Raw genomic sequence first — 20,713 nt, forward strand, 5'->3', positions numbered from 1 at the left:
AAATACAATAACAAAAACCTTAGAAGAAAATCCAGGAGGCTGCCTGTACAATTTAAGGATGGGGGGAACATGTTAACTAAGGCAAGTAACCTAAGAAACTGTAAAAGAAATTATACTTTTTTTTTTTACTATATGAGAAATTGAAAACTTTTGTGTGTCATAAATATATATACCAATATACAAATGATAGAGTTGGAAAAAATATCTCCATGCAAATGACAGATAAAGAAGTAATATCTATATAATGCAAAAAGCTTTTGAAGACTGAAAAGCAAAAAAAAAAAGCCAACCGAATAGGAAAATTTTCAAGGAAATTGAATAGCAAGTCACAGAAGGGCAAATTCAAATGTTGTTTGTATTAAAAGATGAATAAACTCATTAAAGATCAAGAAAATGCCAATTAAAGTAACAGTGAGATAACAGTGACACTCATCAAATTGGCAAAATTTATTTTTAAAAGTTAACATATATTGATGGCAAATATTTGGAGGGGACCAAGCTCTCATACTTTGCTGGTTGAAATATAAATTATGCAGACTTTTTCGAAAAGCAACCACGAAGAAAAATCTATTAAAAGGAAAAATATGTTTATCTCTGACCTAGAAATCCCACTCCTGGTTGTCTATTCTAGAGAAATCAAAACACCGATATGTTTATGCACATAAACACGCACATAGTGGCAAAGGAATAGAAATGAAGTCAAGGTCCGTCAATAAGAAAACGGTTGAATTAATTATGGTGTTTCTGTATCACAGGGCATTACACTCCATTACAAAGAATGGATTAGAGCCAAACCAATTCACCCAGAAGGCTAGCTACAAGACATTGTTAAATGAGATAGGCACGATGAGAAAGTTTTTTTCAGCAAATTACTATTATTTACTAGTTTAGATAATAGCAAATGACACTCATCCTGTGCCCACACTAGTTTCTTGGCATTCTGTTGGCACCCAGTCTTCATTCTTGAACTATTGTATTTTATTTTTTGGCCGTGCCACACGGCATACAGGATCCAAGCTCCCCGACCCGGGATTGAACCCGAGCCCCCTGCACTGGAAGTGCGGCGTCTTAACCACTGGACCGCCGGGGAAGGCCCTCGAACTATTGTATTTTAAAGGGTCAATCAGCATTCACAATCTATCCGCACTCAAGCCCCATCTTAGGAGGAGACAAGTTGCCGTCCATCCATGATCAACTCTTCAGACACAAATTGGTCATCATTCCTCTTCATTAGAGAAATCTTAGTGTTTCTCTAATCATTAAGATAATGGACAATAATCCAATTCTGTTTGGGTTTGTTCCTTTTATTTGGGACATTAAGGATTTGGCTTCTTTGTTTCCCTTGTGAGAGATGTTTGTAAAAGTAGGTGTTGCAGTTTATCTCACAGACAAATAAAGCATTATTATCCCAAGAGCTTCTACAATGGAGAAGAAAAAGCAATAGATTTACTTTTTTAAAATTGTTTGCTGATAAGAGAGACAGCCCATGAGGTGAAAATGTGAGAGGTCCTGAACTGCACAGAAAGATGCTCAACCTTGCTTGCGGTGGCATTTTCTTGCACTAACTTAGGTAAGGAAGAACTATGTTTCCCAGAACTCCCTTCACTACATAGCTCCAGGTTCATGTGCACCAAAAGAGACCTGGTACAAGGATTTGGAAAATGGAAGAAAAGCAGGAGTTTTATACTCAGGTCAGTGCAAGATACCACGTGCTGCTGCTACTCACACATGCCTACCTGCTGGCTTAACTTGCAGGGAACCTACAGCCAGCCTGCATCAACTCCCACTCCTGCCCAATCTCCACTTTTGGCTTTTCACTCTCCCAGACCTGGTGCGTCTTAGCTCTTTGTCAAAGAGCAACAGTTTCTCTTGCAGCTAACCTGCCACCTCCGCACCACCACCATTAAAGTCTGAGGCTTAGAAGAACTAACAGATGAACTCAGTTTCCAGTCCAACCTCTGGATTCTGGCTCATCCTCCCAGGTTCCTGCTTCTCTTTGTTTCCCCTGCTAACTCCCTGCCCTGCTGACTTTAGGCTCCAACATCACACAACAGAAGCAACAGCCACATATAAATTGTTTAACCAGTTCTCACAATTGTGTAAGGTCAAATACATAAAACCATGGCTTATTATCAATATTTCCCACTGTTTCTGACTTTTAGATTGAACTCTGATTGATGCCTTACTCAGAATAAGAGAAAGGCATATTAAAAGTTCACTGAGGTAGAATCAGTGAATATCTGATATATAAAAATATATTTTTATGTTGGATGAAAGCTGTGGGAACACAGGCCTAATCATATATTGTTAAGGAAATTTAAAAATACTGTGATACTTATGGAGAATAATTTGATTCACATCGAGTGAAACCATACATAGATTTACTCTTAGATCCTGAGGTACTACTTCTGGAATCTATCCCAAAGATACACTGGCAAAAATCTAAAATGATGCATGCACAAGCCTATTAATTGAAACACAAATGTAATAACAAAAGACTGGCAATAACCCAAATGTACATCAATAAGGAACAGATTGAAAAATTATAATAAATCCAAGCATTGAAGTAGTATAAAGCTGTCAAAGGGAATGAGGTGCCTCTCCATATATTACTATGGGTTAATTGCAAGATATAGTAAATATAGTAGAACGTAAAAGATGCAAAGGGAAAAAAAGTGTGGGTAGTGCGTGTCTACCATTTATGTAAGTGTTTGCAAGGATATGAAACAACTGGAACTTCTATTCTATACACTGCTGGTGAGAATATAAACTGTTACTTTTGAAAACAGTTTAAACATACACCTACCATAAGAACCAGCCATTCCATTCAAAGGCATTTAACCCCAAAAAATGAAAGCATAAATCTTCTATACACAGACTTGTAAATAAATGTTCAGAACAGCTTCTTTTTTTTTTTTTTTTTTGCGGTATGCAGGCCTCTCACTGTTGTGGCCTCTCCCATTGTGGAGCACAGGCTCCGGACGCGCAGACTCAGCGGCCATGGCTCACGGGCCCAGCCGCTCCGTGGCATGTGGGATCTTCCGGGACCGGGGCACGAACCCGTGTCCCCTGCATCGGCAGGCGGACTCTCAACCACTGCGCCACCAGGGAAGCCCGATAGTAGCTTCATTTTTAATAGTCAAAGACTAAAAGCAAACTGAATGTTCATGAACAGATGAATGGATAAACAAATTGTGGTATATCCATATAAAGGAATACTATTCATCAATAAGAAAGAACTGTTCATACATAAAACTTTGATGAATCTCAATATAATTATACTGAGTGAAAGAAACAAGACAAAAAGAGTACACAGTTTCACAGTGATCTCTATTAAAATTCCAGGCAAATTGTATTTGCAGAAATGAAAAAAATGACACTAAAATTCGTTTGGAATTTCAAGGGATCCCCAAATAGCCAAAACAGTCTTGAAAAATAAAAAAAAAATAGGTTGAGGGTTTATATTTCCTGACTTCAAATTTACTACAAAGACACACTAAACAAACCAGTGTGGTGCTGGCATAAAGACAAATAGTTTACTGGCATAGAATTGAGAGTCCAGAAATAAACCCATGCAGCTACGCTGCATTGATTTTTAGCAAGGGTGCCAAGAGCATTTAATGGGGAAGGACTATCTTTTTAACAAATAGTGCTAGGACAACTGGATAGCCACATGCAAAAGAATGAAGTTGAACCTCTACCTCACTCCACATACAAAAATAAACTCAAACTGGATCAAACACCTAAGTGTAAGAGATAAAACTATAACATTCTTAGAAGAAAACAGAGGGGTCCTTCGTGACCTTGAATTAAGAAATGGATTCTGGGCTTCCCTGGTGGCACAGTGGTTGAGAGTCCGCCTGCGGATGCAGGGGACACGGGTTCGTGCCCCAGTCCGGGAGGATCCCGCATGCCGTGGAGAGGCTGGGCCCGTCCAGAGCCTGTGCTCTGCAGCGGTGAGAGGCCCACGTACTGCAAAAAAAAAAAAAAAAAAGAAAAGAAATGGATTCTTAGATGTGACACCAAAAACACAAGCAACTAAAGAAAAAATAAATTGTCCTTGATCCAAATTAAAAAGTTTTGTACATCAAAGGACACCAGCAAGGAAGTGAAAAGACAACTTACGGAATGGGAGAAAATATTTGCAAGCCATATGTCTGATAAGGGTCTAGAATCCAGAATATACAGGGAACACTTACAACTCAACAACAGAAAGACAAAAAATCCAATTAGAAAATGGGTGAAGGACTTGAACACACATTTCCCTGAAGATGAACAATTTCAAAATGTTGAAGAGATGCTCAACATAATTAGCCATTAGGGAAATGCAAATGAAGACTGAAATGAAATACTAATTCACACCACTAGGTTGGCTATAATTTTTTTAATGGGAAATAACAAATGTTGCTGAGGATGTGGAGAGATTGGAATCCTCACACATTGCTGGTGAGAATGCAAAACGGTGCAGCCACCATGGAAAACTGTTAAACATACTGTTAAAATGTGACCAACCACTCTCTTAAGTATATGCCCCAAAATATTGAAAACACGCAGTCAAACAAAACCATGATTTGTCCATGAATGTTCAAAGCAGAACAATTCACAAGAGCCAAAGGGTGTAAACAACTCAAATGTATATCAAGAGATGAATGAGTAAACAAATTGAGGTATATCCATCCATACAGTGAAATATTTTTCAGACATAAAATAGCAATGTCTTACTAATACATGCTACAACACGGATGTACCTGAAAAACATTATGCTAAGTGAAAGAAGCCAGACATAAAAGGCCACACAGTACATGATTCCTTTTATATGAAATACCCAGAATAGGTAAAACCAGAGAGACAAAAAGCAGATTAGTTGTTGCCAGGGGCTGGGTAAAGGAGAGAAAAGAAAAGTGACTGCTTAATGAGTACGAGGTTTCTTTTGGGGGCAATCAAAATGTATTGGAACTAGATAAAGGTGATGGCTACACAATACTGTACATGTACTAAATGCCACTGAATCGTCTACTTTAAAATGGTGCATTTTATGTTATGGGAATTTTGCCTCAACAAAAGAAAACGAGACTACATAGTGAATGATTTCTTTTGTATAAAATTATAGAGATGAATATTCATCTATAGGGACAGAGAGCAGATCAGTGGTTGTCTTGAGATAGGAGGGTATACAGGGGAGGGGGATTACCAAAGGGCACAGGAAGCTTTAGGGAGTCATGGATGCGCTCATTATCTTGATTGTGGTGATGGTTTTGTAGCTGTATACATATGTCCAAATATGTGTGCAGTTTATTGTATGTTATAATATAATTCACAATTACTCACACCTCAATAAAGCTGAAAGTAATTTAAAATGATGGAGTTCTCTATAGATTAAAAGATAATTAACAGTCATAGTAACAATTGTACTGTGTGACATTATTTACCTCCTTATAAAAAACACATCATAAAACATAAAAGATACAAGGAAAAATGTGAATGACAGATAATGAATGACACTGAGGTATTGCTGTTAATTTTGTTAGCATGATAATGGTATATGATTATGTATTTTAAAGTCTTTATCTTTTGGCAATACGTAATGAGGAGGTTATTCTACCTTTATATACATTTGAAATTTTCTATAATAAAATATTTAAAAATAAGGTTAGCATGCATATGTATTCTCCTCACATAATACAAGATGTAAAGGGAATTTCTTATACTTTTATTCCCTTTCCAAGCCATAAACAACATCATGGGGATAGATTTTACTCAGTAGAATGACTCAAGCCTGTTCTACCATGCTGTCTTAGTTAGTGATAGTTTTACTAGGTCCATACATTAACTGATAAAGGAGGAACTGACACAAAGCCAATGATCAAGGTCTTGGCCTCCTGAGGCAAGACTGTCTAAGAGTCCCCCAACATAATTTCGAGGTGAAGGGGATCATTACCCTTCACTGAGATTTTTCAGAAACTGAATTTCTATGTTTTTCTATACCAATCATCTCTCACTCAGCCATCATGGCAAAACTCCAAAGCCTCAGTCTGAGGTTACCCTGGGAAATGTCTTTAAAACACTATTTCTACTTTTATTTCTGGATGATCAGAAATAACTGTATCCTTCTGGGGATAATATAAACTATTTGTCCCATGTTCTGCACAGAATATTGGCATTTCTGATGAATAGGAGAAAGTTAAATCCATTTTGGGAGAGAAAGGGGAATTGGAGAAATCAATGTCTCTAAATGTTCTGGTTTGTATTTTCAAAAGTTTAAGGATTTTCTAAAACTGTTAATTCCTCTAAGGTTCTACTTATAAATATATGTGTGCCTCCCTTCCACTGAAAAATTCTTTCAATATTTCTTAGGTTGTTCTTAATCTATTCTATGCAATTGTAATAAATCAGTACCTTTACTGAGAACACCACAAACCCAACAATTACTTTGAAAGTTTCCTGCTCAAATACACCCAGACATAAAACTGGAATATACCACAAAACTTAGGACTATCAGATTTATATGATTTTAAACAGAGATCTCTATTATAAGTAGCAGATAGAAACTGAGTTCCAAAGTATAATGTCACCAAATCATTATCCTAGAATCAGTTAAACAAAAGATTTTGGTTTAGAAATCTACCCTACATGGAAGATAAAAACACATTACTTCAAATCACTATGCACTATGGCATTTTTACCCATTCTGTTTAATCAAAGCACATAGCTCACTAAACCAGGACAGTAGACCGTACGTACATTATCCAGTCATATTAATCTTATTGTTCCTTGCCTGTCTGACAATGACCAACTTCATGTTAATAATGACTCCTCCTTAAAGAAAGATCTGAAATTCTTCTACCTACCTCTCATCCTCCTAGCTCTGCACAGAGACATTCCTAATAGTTGATATAGAGACCCTCTTCTTGGTGATGACACCTGTGAAGTTGTTCAAACACAGACGTACAAAGACATGAATTCAATTCTTCTTCCAATTTATCCTTCAAGTCACTTTTCTCTAGTAGACTTTTGTCATTTAAATTTTGAATAAAATATCTATTTTATCACACCTTCCAACTCTGTAACAATCACTACTACTTCTTGAATGCCTTCTTGAACCCTGGCACTCACTAGACATGTGTATACTCCAGGCCAAGCCTCACAAGAATCATGCAAAGAAGATCTTGCTTTTTAAACTGAGAACACAAATAGCCAGAGAGATTAAGCTCAAGCTCACTCAGCAATAAGTGATAGAGCTAAAATTCTAACCTCAGTCCACCTGCCTGTGTCTTGTGTTCTACCTACTACTTCCTTTCCACTCTCTACATCTCTCAACAGAACTGTGTTATCACTTTCCAAGACTTTCACTCTCCTTAATAACTTCAGCACCTAGTTCCCAAAGTGTAGAGGCCTGACCCATCCAGCTACTGTGACAGAAGTAAGATGTCAGCTAACTCTGGACGTTTACTATTGAGAAGTCAATTTGGCTCTCATTGTTTTTTTTTTTTCCATATTCTTTTCCATTGTGGTTTTCTAACAGGATATTGAATATAGTTCCCTGTGCTATACAGTAGGACCTTGCTGTTTATCCATTCTATACATAATAGCTTGTATCTGCTAATCCCGAACTCCTAATCCATCCCTCCCCCACCCCCCTTGGCAACCACAAATCTGTTCTCTATGTCCATGAGTCTGTTTCTGTTTTGTAAATAAGTTCATTTGTGTCATATTTTAGATTTGACATATAAATGATAAATGATATCATATGGTATTTGTCTTTCTCTGTCTGACTTACTTCACTCAGTATGATAATCTCTAGGTCCATCCATGTTGCTGCAAATTGCATTATTTCATTCTTTTTTATGGCTGCGTAATATTCCACTGTACATATGTACCACATCTTCTTTATCCATTCATCTATTGGTGGACATTTAGGTTCTTTCCATGTCTTGGCTATTGTAAATAGTCCTGCTATGGACATAGAGGTGCACGTATCTTTTCAAGTTATGGTTTTGTCCGGATATATGCCCAGGAGTGAGATTGCTGGATCATATGGCAACTCAATTTTTAGTTTTTTAAGGAACCTCCATACTGTTTTCCATAGTGGCTGCACCAACTTACATTCCCACCAACAGTGTAGAAGGGTTCCCTTTTCGCCACACCCTCTCCAGCATTTGTTATTTGTAGACTTTTTAATGATGGCCATTCTGATCAGTGTGAGGAGATATCTCATTGTAGTTTTGATCTGCATTTCTCTAGTAATTAGTAATGATGGGCATCTTTTCATGGGCCTATTGGCCATCTGTATGTCTTATTTGGAGAAACGCCTACTTAGGTCTTCTGCCTATTTTTTGATTGGGTTGTTTGGGATTTTTTTGTTGTTGTTGTTATTAAGTTGTAAGGGTTGTTTGTATATTTTGGAAATTAAGCCATTGTCAGTTACATCATTTGCAAATATTTTCTCTCAGTCCATAGGTTACCTTTTTGTTTTGTTTATGGTTTCCTTTGCTGTGCAAAAGCTTATAAGTTTGATTAGGTCCCATTTGTTTATTTTTGTTTTTATTTCTACTGCCTTGGAAGCCTGACCAAAGAAAACATTGGTATGATTTATGTCAGAGAATGTTTTCCTGAGTTTTATGGAGTCATGTCTTATACTTAAATCTTTACATTTGGCTCTCATTCTTAGGCCACATTTCATGCTAACTAATTTTGCCACTAATAAGGGTAATGTTTTGTTTTCCACCTACCTTATTCCTTTATCTTATTTCTCAGTTGGTTCAGAACCCAAATGGGGAAGATTGGGCCCACTCTATGATCTGACATCACTATTTTAGAATATGTGCTCCTAAGTTTGGGTGGATTTTGCCTTTGCTTATTAAAAAAGAGGGTTCCCTATGCAAGTCCATACTGTAACCAAACACAGTAGTTGTTTAACCTGAGTGCATGCACACACGGAGAAATTAGGTTAAGAACATATGTGTTAATTTGCCTCTGAGGAACAACTTTAATTACAAGTGAACATTTTTTATCCCTTAACTAGGCCCAGTAGGACTTCTCTTTGGCAGTACCTACTTCTTTATTTTTAGCTGTTGGTTAGAAATGTTCTCTGTAATTGAAAGCAATAAAAAGATTTTCATTTAAAAGGAAGGGGAGTCTATAAATCAGGTTGATATTCTCCCACATAACAATGAGTCTTTAAGATTTTATTCAAGCTTCTTCCTCTGTTTAAATAATATTGAGACCCTGTCAACTTGCAAGTGGAAAGTAACACAGCTTGCTGTGCTACCAAACCCAAGAAGCCTCACAATATAAATAGAGCCAGAGGTACAGAGAGCCAAAGCCAGCTCAGCTCCTGGAGGATTCCCTTGAATACAAGTCCCTTGCCAGCAACCAACATATTTTCTTAGCAAGAGGAAAACTATTTCACAGCATGTTACATTACTTGCTGTTTTTCAGCTCTTCAATAATAAAAGTCAATAATCAGCAAAGTCAGAATAATGACTTTAAACTCACACGGGGACAACCAGGTGAAGAATTGTGGACCAGATTACCAATTCTGGCAAAAAAGGAAAGCAGTTTTATGATCAGATGGTCCATAGCCTAGATAGCTGAAAATGGCAATAACCAGGGATTCATTTCAGTGCTTTATGACTGACATTTACATGTTAATGATCAAAAGGAGAATCAGAATTATTGCTGGGAATGGAGACACTGTACTCCAGGAGAAATAGAACATTACCTAACTTCTGGGGTTTCACAGACCGCAAATGGATCATCAGGGACCTTTACTGCACATTGAACAGTTCATTTCAAGGTGCATCCTCTGTGTCACAGCCCCAAACTCAAATACCTGCAGGGTCAAATAGGTAATGGGAGTAAGCAACATGGACCCCATGTACTAGTTCACACAACTTCTCTAAATTCTCAGCAGGACTAGCTACACAATTTGTGGAGTCCAATGCCTAATGAAAATGCAAGGCCCCTTGTTCTCAAAGCAGCAAAGAAGAGACATTAAAGGTATTAAAGTATGAAGCTTTTTCATTTCTGCCCAGTCTCATGCTGTCGCTGTCTCTGTCTCTCTTTCCCTACAACTCCCTCTGCGTGTCCTGTCAAGATGATTTTATTTGCTATTTAACGCTGCTTTTTCTCAGGCACAGGGAGACTCATGAGGCGAGTGCAGACCGTATGGTGTAAGACCAAAAATTAAGATTCAACATTACATGCTGTCTTGACATCTGAAGCCAAGAGGCCCTCAAATGGCATAATGACAAGTTCCCCTCCCCACTCTGCTCCTGCAGATAAGGTCTCCTAGCCAAACACCCCTCCTTATCATGGGGCCCCAACACAGGGCCTGCTTGTTCCTGGGCAGCAGGTTTCAGCCCCCTGCCGGCCAACAGAATTATTCAAACAAGCCAATTCCATCCTCCCGTGGAAATCAGGGGTCACCTCTACCTCTTGTTACTACAAAGCCTGCTCTCACAGCCTCTGCTTATTTACTCTCTTCCCAAGTGCACCTCCTCTGTGGCCTTGTGTGGCACGTGACTTCTTCCTCCCTGGAGCTGTGAGTACAGGTGACTAATAACTGCTGTCAATCTCATTTGTCTTGTGTCAAGTGTCATGTGTTCAGCCACCCCCATAATCCCAGGGCATGACTCTCACCCTTGCCAACAGAGTGAAGAAGAGGCAATCGAAATAGACTCTCACAGACCCTGCCCTGTGACGTCATGAGCAGGCATATGTGTACATGCTGGTATGTGATCCACCAACTGCCAGGATCCCCTCCCACACGCTGCTGGACCAGCACACCACGCCCCAACCATAAGCACGGAAGGTATCTTCTCTTACCGGGAGCTTACCACCCCAAGTCATGGCAGATGGGCAACCCCCAGGGGCATTGCAATCTCTTGTCCAGGACATGACAGACTAAGGATAGATGAGAGGGTCACTCCTGCCAAGTCACCCACCAACAACAGCCTGGCACTGCTAGCCCAGGGTGGAGAGAGCCACCACCATGCCCGGCTCCAAGATAGGAGGAGGACATGCCTGTCCAGCACTGACTGTCCACACATCAATGCCCAGATCCTCGCTAGGGGCGGACGGTGGCAGTAGTCATGAGGTGGCAATGAGGAGCAGGGTCCAGGCAAGGTCTGGGGCACCAGGAAGTGGGGAAGTAGGTGGCTGAGCATCCTTCCCAGGAATACAGGCAGTGAGGTGCATGGAACCGCACATGAGTTGAGGCTTCAGACCTGGGGCACACTCCATTGTCCCATCAGACTTCATGAACAGAGCACAAATTCAAAGATAAAATTATTAAGAATTTTAAGACAGTAACCATAGGACATTAAACCCTAAGCATGGAGCCCTGCCTGTGAAGTTGGTCCTGGTTCTCAAACATTCAGCACACTAAGTAGCAATGTTTCTGGTTGTACATGTTTATGTCTGTTCATGACACATGATTTCTACTGCCCCCAGAAAATCCTTTGTGATAAACTTGCTATCTCATAAAAACTTCAATGCCTCCAAAGTATCTTCATTCTTACTGAATTTACAACATCTTAATTTATTTTCATTGAAATGTAAAACCTGTTGAAATTTCAGTAGTTTTATTTTCAGTTTGGCCCATGGTTCTCAATGTGGTTATTTCATAAAGGATTCTTAAATTACATCACTTTGTATAGATACAATTGATTTGTACCTTAAACACCTAGGAATGTGTTTCCTATCTACAAAGGAATTTGCTTTTTTCTTTCTTGCCTGAAACATAATACCCTCTCAAGGTATCTTCCATTATTCCAGTTTGAATAGATACAGAAAAAACTTCAACTACCTCTTAACTCTATGCCATGAAAACCACACTGCAGGTATGACTGTGAGGGCCCACTGACGGCCTCAGTGTTGAGAGGCCAGTAGAGTATGGTTTGGGGAGCACATGCCCCATCTAAATGGAGCCTCCATCACTCGGCAGCCAAATCATTGCCACATGGAAACATGGAGCCAGGATTGGCAGAGCGGCCACATTTTCAAAGAAAGCCAGTAATTCAGATTTTTACAGGAAAATAAAACTTATTTGTAAATGAGGACGACTGAAGAAAAAAAAAATTAATGCTGATTTGACCAACACTAAAAGGACCTAATAAGACACATGTAGGTAGCATTCAGCCACATTTGACGGTCTCTGACATGGAAGAAGAGTACCACTCTCATAAAAATCCCATTTATTGCTCTGTCATGACACTTACCTTATCATACAATCATTATCTGTTTATTTGCCTGTTTCTTTCACTAGACCCTGAGCTCCCTGTTGAAGGGAGTATGTCTGCACCTGGCACTATGGTCTGACACACACCACGTGCTACAGAATCATCTATTAAATGATTTATTTTACTTTTTAAATTTTATTATTTTATTTTTGGCTCCGTTGGGTCTTTGTTGCTCCACGCGGGCTTTCTCTAGTTGCGGTGAGCGGGGGCTGCTCTTCGTCATGGTGCGCGGGCTTCTCATTGCGGTGGCTTCTCTTGTTTCAGAGCACGGTCTCTAAGCGCATGGGCTTCAGCAGTTGTGGCACATGGGCTTAGTTGCTCCGCCGCACGTGGGATCTTCCCGGACCAGGGCTCGAACCCATGTCCCCTGTATTGGCAGGCGGATTCTTAACCACTGAGCCACCAGGGAAGCCCCTATTAAATGATTTAAATTCAATGAATACTTATTAAAAACTTACAACTTCCCAGGCACTGAGATGAACCGAACAAATAATGCACATATTCTATGAATTAATCTTTCATTTTAAAAGCTTTCTTCTTTTCTTCTCAGTGAGACTTTAAAAATCTCTACGTTCTTTTTAAAATCACATCTATCAGTAGCAGAGAGTCAGGTGTTGGGATTTTATTCTGCAGAACATGGCCCTAGACCAAGAAATACATTAAAAATCACCCTTGAATTTTGGTGGAAATCTCCCGACATTCCTCAAGTTTCTTATTCATGTAATACATACATGGGACATAATGTCTTTCAACAGACATTAATTGAGGGCCTGATATATACCAGGTACTGTGTGAGCTTTGGGGGACCAGAAGACCAAATAAACATGGTCTCTCCCCTCAGTTAATCTCAGACTATAGAAATACAATCTTACCCTGACTTCGTCTAACTTGCTTTTTTGGTCCACAAATTCTTCCTTGCAGGAGAATCATTCTCCTGCAATATCCATTGCAATATCCAATATCCATTCCCCTCAGTCTCTTTTCCAAGGTGCAGTCCCACTGACTCCCAGGATGCCATAATATGCAATCTGGGGCCAACAATGTCCACGAGTTTACACTGGCCTGGCCTGTCTCAGGATGTGATGCCACTCTCATGGCTGCACCTATGAAGGCATCCTTCACACAACCACATCTTTTTATGCCTACTGCACAACCAAGCAAGAATATCTTAACCTAAGATATTTGCAGATGTTCCTGGATGAGAAACCACACTGGTGCTTTCCAAATCTGCCTCCTCCTGCAAACCAACGCCCATTCTGCATTAGCAACGATAATATCAGATATCATTGACTGACTCCTTGCTCAATACTAGATCTATTCTGAACACACTGCATACAGTATATAAAGTAGTCCTTACACATATACACACAGCCTCTAAGGTAGTCTTTACAGTTACCTGGAAAGAAGTTAGTTCAGGGAATCCAGGTTATGACGCCAACACTTGTTTGGAACTCATACTGTTTGTATGGGATACAAAATCATAATTCTCAACTACCTTGTAGGCCTCCTGACTCTGAGGACCTCAGATATGGATTTCGTACATACCCGACACAGGTCATGGGAACTAGCTCAGATTCTCTCTGCCTAACCTTCCCAAAGCCATTAGTATTCACCCATGACCACGTCGGCACACTGGCCTGGGGCATTCGGCTAAGTGTCCTTCCCAGAATTCAAATAGGAAGAGGGGAAGAGGTAGTAGGACACCAGTGTCCTCTTTTCTCCCAATCCTTTACTTTTGGCTCCCCTCCTCAATCTGTCTTTCCCACCTTCTTCCAAGTGATAGAGCCACTAGGTCCCTCTGAGCAACCCCACAAGAATTTTCACCCTAGCTTTTGCCTTCTGATTCTTGCCTCCATTAACTAAGCTCCTCTTTCCCATGGTAAAAGAACTTTCTACCATTTCCTCTCTAGTAAGACATTCCCTTAAACCTTTTATTTGCTCCTCTCTGTACTGTGTCTTGGCTCTTGGTATGATTATGAAGTAGAGTGGAATGTAAATAACCATTTTCTCTGTCAACAGACCCTAGCTTTCAATGAAGACTCAAGAAAATCTGTTCTGAAACTCAAAAGTGAGCACTGATCTCTTTGGTCTAAGTGTACCCTGAGCAAATTAATGTTTTAGGTCGATGAGTTGCCCTTTGGACATAATTTAAGGAGAATAAAATACATTGGCATAGTATATTTTAAAAACAATATCCCAGGGACAGTAACACTCATAATCAAAGGAAGTTGAAGTGACATTCATTATTTTCTGTCTCTAAGAAAAGCTTCAAAAGGAAGCAATCTTCAGACTGAATAAAATTTGTCACCTGCCCCCCATCTGCATCTGCCTTCCTGGATGCCAAGAGGTTGGGGGAGGTGAATATAGGGATCCTCTACCACTCCGCCTTCCTCTTCACTCTCCTCCCTAATTCACTTCTTTCTCTAGGTTGTACTTTTATCCAGGTGGTCTGAGTGCCATAATTCCTGCATCAGATCGAGAGTTAACATTTTTTAGCTACGAGTGATTGACAAAGCCTCTTGTTGTTTCTTTATGACTTACGTTAAGCTTATTAAATAACATTTAATCATTTCTGGGCAGTGTTGATGAATCAAACTCTTGGATAATGGGTGTCTGGAAATGTATCTACACTTTCTAACATTAACTTGTGTTTAAAAATAGCCAGTATAAGTGTTTTTGCTCTAAACTGCGTTTGTATGGAACTTTACAGTAAGGTATGTAACATGGAAAACAGCTCTATCTTTGAGAGGTGAAATCAAACAACTTACCTAAGGTGACTCAACTACTAAGTAGATTCAACCTGTCTTACTTTCCTTAGAATCTATGTTCCTAACCACTAGGATAGACTAGCTCCCTATAAATAGGACACTCGTTCATGGCTGCAGTGCCATGCTATGAGGCAGCAGGATAGTTTGCTTCTGACCCAGAATTCTGACACAGCAATACAACCTATGACTGCCCTCACAATGCCCTGTACCTAGGCTTTCTTAGTTGTTATTCTCCTTCAACACATCCTCTCCCATAAAGCCATTTGGAAATGATGACCTGGCAGAATTCTGCATAGTCCAACATCCAGACCATGTACCAGCAGATAAGGCATGACCTGTTCCAAGGATGTGACAAGCAGGTAGAGTCTCCAGGTCAGAGCCTCATCTGGTATCAGCTTAGATCAGAAATCTCAGCAACAGGCTCCCTGGGACCTTTTTATGCCAACATTCATGGTACTCAATGATGTGTCTTCGAGGTGCGCATTTTGTGTGTTGATTTAATCCCGCCTTCATTTTATTTTCCCATTATAGTCATTTAATCTGCTGCTACTGCTATTACTACATTCTAAAAACTGCCTAAGTCCCTTCTTAAAATGAGGCAAATAGGTAAATATTAACCAGACCAGCCTAGAATGCTCATAGAAAACTCTAGTTACTGTAAACCAAACGTTAGCATTAAGAATCAGCAACCCAGTTGTGTAATGTCCCTACCTTGGTGACTAAGTACCATTGACCCACCCTATAAAGACAAGACCCTTCCTCAGCCGGGAGCAGGGCAGGGCCCATAGGGACAAGGATGAAAGAGACTGAGCAGGACTCCTGGGGATGACAGGCAGAGCCTTCCAGGAGACTTAGATTGACTGCCCCATGGTTGAATCTGTCCTGCTTTCTATCGACATAGTCAACGCAGACAGCCTACCTCCTGAGAGCAGAGATTTCAAAACTCCCTCCTGTTTTCAGTATCTACAAATGGGCTCATTTCCAGTCCCTGGGAAACAGCATGGAGCATTGGAAAGGCATGAGATTTGAAACCAAACCCAGCTATCCATCCTCACTGGCCAAGTGATCTTGGAAAGTTACTTAACTTCTTTAAGCTTGTGTTATTTCATATGTAAACTGAATCAGTATATCCTTGCAGGGTGGTCATAAAGAGCAAATGGAAGGAACCTGGTTCTGTGCAGCGGTTGGTTAACAGTATATGGACTATGTTCGAATATGTCCAGTCTTCCGTTGCCCCTTCTTCACAACCTGGCCCCAACTCTGCCTTGTAAGCCATGGACTGAACTATTTATTATTAACTGTAAGTCCATGGGTTCCATGTCTACCCAATTTCCATGTATAAAAAGACTAAAATTGGAAAATATATATCTTTATGACCACTTTGTGCCAGATTCTCTGACTAGCTTAAATTTTTGATGCATTGAGGGCATTTCTGTGGTTTGGTGTTCCTTGAATGTGAGCCAGACCTTGAGCCAGAACCTCTAACTTCTGTTGAAGGACCTATCTACCTGCTGATACTTTCAATACACTCCCTTGTTTTATACTCACACCAACTCTGGGATGCTAATTTTATAAACTGAGGCATAAGGAAGTTAAGTATCTTGCATCAAGAAAGTGGTAGACCAGGAAGTCAAAGCTAGATCTCACTGGACTGTGTACTTTCCCAAATGATGCAGTTCATTTGGCAATATGCTGCATGAAACTTCCTAATTTTAGACAGTATAGCAGGCCTCAGATGCATTCTGTTGTACTAAGCCATGCTAAAGGAGGAGCTGTTCCACAAATAAAATCAGAATCATCTGCATTTAAGGAACTCACTAAGTATGTCCCTTTTAGAATAAATGTTGAGAAAATCTACTGTCACCATCAAACATAAAGATGTGAAGACAGTCAGAGCTGCTGTGCTCTATTTCTTGAGAGACTCAGAAATGTAAATCTCACAGCAAAGGTGGTCTATGTAGAATTTGTTATTCTTTCTGTTGTGCATGCCAAAGTTAATTTCATATCACAAAAATATCCTAGATCAGTGTTACTAACAAGAATGGTTCTCAAAACTTAATTTGGTAGAAATAAACATGTTAAGAAATTGTTGTATATCTTATTAAGGAGGGGAATATATTAGGGTTATTGTGTTAAAATACAGCCGGCCCACCATCTCCACAGATGTGGTACCACAGAGTTGGAGGGCCAACTGTACTACCATCATTTTATATAAGGGACTTGAACATCCACAGACTTTGGAATCCTCGGCTGACAGTCCTGGAACCAATCCTCCATGGATACCGAGAAAGACTATACACTTTCCTGTGGTCATTGGAATGTAAAAGGAATGCTGACTTTACCATCAAAGTAAGGAAAAGATTCACTCACCTCTTCTTGTGCGATGTGCTTGGTCAGTGAGTTTGGTGAGGGCAAGAAGAGCAAGTAGGCAGGCTGTCACCAGAATCTAGAGATCGGGCAACTGTCTGAGTCTGTGGTTAAAGTTGGGAGTGGTGGCCCAGGATGGCAAAGGGATGGTAAGGCCAAGACCCATCCTGGGAGGTCACAGAGATGCCAGCGCCAAGCAAGATGGTTCAGAAGCCAGTAGCCAAGGTTCCTGAAGACAAAGCACGGGAGACAATCACCACGTGAGCCAGCAAATCTTCAGGCCAATATTTCTCAACCGGAGCATTGCTTATCCAAGGCATCTGAAGGTGCTCCCTCAAATATGACATTCTGAAAACTAGATTGTTCTGAGTATACTCTGCATACACTATGAATGACAGCACCTCCAACTACCACTTATATCACTCTTCAATTTCATTTGTTCACCAAGTTCTACTAGATTTACCTACCAAGTATCTCTAGAATCCCTTCTCTTTCATTCTTTTTCTTTTGCCGTGGTCCTTATGACAACTTGCCCTGATTACAGTTTCCTTAGGATGAGACTTCCTACTTCTGTTCCTATCTACCCTGTCCCTGTACCTCCAACTCTAATGGTATTGTTTCTCTGCTTAGAGACTTGGAGCACACAATCTACAATCCCTTGCTGTGTTGATGTTGCTACTGCTGCTGATGCTGTGAGATGCTATGTTCCTGGCACTGTCCCAAGCACCAGGGATACAAAGAATAGGGCAGATCCCCTTCCCCAAAAGAGCTCATCATATTTAGGTGAAAAATCTCCAGCTTCATCTCATGCTCTTCATTCCTATTCATGTCATATTCCTGCCACAGAACATCAATCAGTCCATGCTCTTTAATATCTTCTTGCTTCTGACTGTCACTCCTCTGTCCAGAAAACTCCTATTCATTCTTCAATACCCAACACATTTATTACCTTGTGCCTAAATTTTTTCTCAATTCCCAAAACATAATTTGTCCTATGTGTGTTCCCAGAGCACTTTGCATTTCTCCTTGTATAGCACTGACCCCATTAATTGTAAATATCTGCTTAAAAGTCTTTTTTTTTTCCACTAAGCTTAATCAGTTTTTCAAGCACAAGAACCATATTCTGTTCACATTTGCCTTGCTCAGGAGCTGAGAGAGTGCTGAAATGTATTGATATTAGGCATCAAAACATGGTTTTAAAAATTAGTTTGTTAATTAAATACATGAATGTAGACAAGGTTTGAGAAATCAGACTGAAATTTGACAAAAAATAACCACACAAGTATCATATTTCATTTATTGAAGATGGAATACCAGTGGAAACACCCAGAATGTTTGGCAGGTAAATGGGGGATTCTTCGTCTTAAGAATGTAACAATCATATTTTTAAATGACTTGACAGGAATTTATCCACTGCATAAATAAATTATTTCCTCAAAGATATTCAAGTCATATTTCTAATTCTTATCAGCAAGATCATCTACTCCTGTCTCCAGAATTTCTTCATTGGCTTAGTGGTAAATTTATTTTATTAGATAATTTTTCTCTATCTAGTTAAAGGCACGTTTCAGGGAGGTAGGACATGGTGCAAGCTCTCCTTCAGCTCCTGCACCATCCTACGAGCATCCCCCAGCAACAAGAGCTGGGATACCAGAGACTGAGAAAAAGTCGATAACTGACAGCAAGGAAAGAATTCGAGGCATTGATCATCTCAGACTTGGGAGTTGAGATAAAGCCACAGAATTCAACACCACATTAACTCTGCTTGTGCTGGAAGAGATAAATATTTTTAAATGGGCTCAGATTAGAAATATGGGAGCGATTTTAAGGCATTTTAAGGCATTGTTTCTTGGCACTATTGACACTTTGGACCAGATAATTTTCTGTTGAGGGTGGTGGGCGGGGGGGGGGCAGGGGAGGGGGTCAGAGGGTGTTGTCCTGTGCACTGGAGGATGCTTAGCAGAATCTCATGCCTCTACTCACTAGATGCCAGTAGCAACCCCCAGCTGTGGACAAGCAAAAATGTCTCCAGACATTGGCAAATGTCCCAAGGGGCTAAATGGACCCCTTGTTGAGAACCACTGCTCTAACCCATCACACAAAAATAAAAATGCTTCTAGCTCCATTATAGAAAGCTACCTTTTCAAATGATTTAACAATGACAAAATGTAGAACAGTATAAAATTAATATTTAGGCAAATGATGTTGCTCCAAAGAGATTATCCTAAAGAGATCATCTGTAAGCCCCACCAAAGGAATGTGAAACAGACTTTGACATTACCTCAGCCAGAGGTCTATTTTGGATGAGAAGTGGAGGCAGTTTGCCATGCGGTAAGCTTCTCCTTTCTTGATATTTCTGGAGGGCATGTGCTTGCTTGCTCTACAGCCAAATCAGAAGCATTCAACACAATGATTTCTGTTTTAAACAAAAAACGATACTCTAAGGAATGTTTTTCCTGACAAAGCAGGCTGTAAAAACCCTGCTGTTCAAATGAGAGAACTGATCTACCATGTCAGTGACTCAGCCCTCCTTCAATCCAGTTCACCTGAAATCAGCAAAACCAGACAAAAGGCCAAATTAATGTTAATTCAATAGAAAAAGCATCTTTTTACAAGATAATCTTTTTATAACCTCCCCAGGCCTTCATTTCCTCACCTCTGAAATCAAGTAATAAGATCTGTCTAACAGATTTATGAAAATTGAGACATTACATACAAAGGCAGTAAGTAGCTGGCACATGACATGTATTCAAAAGTGTTTAAATACCAATTCGAATATATTTTCTCAGCCAGTTTCTCTGATATCATATGAGAACTAAGACTAGAATTTGTTTTCACCTCCTGTTGCCTACTGAACAACCAAAGGGTTAAGAAAAACTAAAAGAATTAGGACACTAATCATTTACTAATGTATGTAGTTACTTTTGTGTTTCAAGAAAACACAAAAGACATCAGACAAAAGTTTCATATAAAGTAACTTTCTAATCCTAACTTCTTAAAATTTAACAAGCATTGCTCTCTAAGTAAGTGGTTGGCCTTTTCTTCCTACTGATATTTCATTCCAAAAACCATTTGGCATACAGGATGTGTGTTGTTGTAAAGAATGGCAATTTTAAATATTCAAAATCACAGTATTCCCTTTCACCAAATATTAACACTTGTCAAATGTATGAAATATAAATCAAAACCAAATCTGGTAAGGAATATCTATATGTGTATAACTGAATCATTTTGCTGTACAGTGGAAATTAACACAATGTTGTAAATCAACTATACTTCAATTTTAAAATAAATTGAAAAAACCAAGCCTAGGAGAACCAGCTCAATGCATCAAAT

At 39.6% G+C, this 20,713-nt stretch overlaps 1 long non-coding RNA gene across 4 annotated transcripts in view; it reads right to left on the minus strand.

The window, feature by feature from the left end:
* Positions 1–20,713, minus strand: part of LOC132524132 (uncharacterized) — an 80,140-nt gene that overhangs the window by 42,812 nt on the left and 16,615 nt on the right. For 3 of the 4 annotated variants that reach the window (XR_009541802.1, XR_009541804.1, XR_009541801.1), the window contains exon 2: positions 17,381–17,606. This is a non-coding gene — a long non-coding RNA (uncharacterized LOC132524132). Of the gene's footprint in view, positions 1–6,848; positions 6,922–17,380; positions 17,607–20,713 lie in introns of all 4 variants that reach the window. The other variant, XR_009541803.1, reaches the window with a different exon arrangement.

Source organism: Lagenorhynchus albirostris, chromosome 1 (genome assembly GCF_949774975.1).
Source record: "Lagenorhynchus albirostris chromosome 1, mLagAlb1.1, whole genome shotgun sequence".
Taxonomy (NCBI): Eukaryota; Metazoa; Chordata; class Mammalia; order Artiodactyla; family Delphinidae; genus Lagenorhynchus; species Lagenorhynchus albirostris.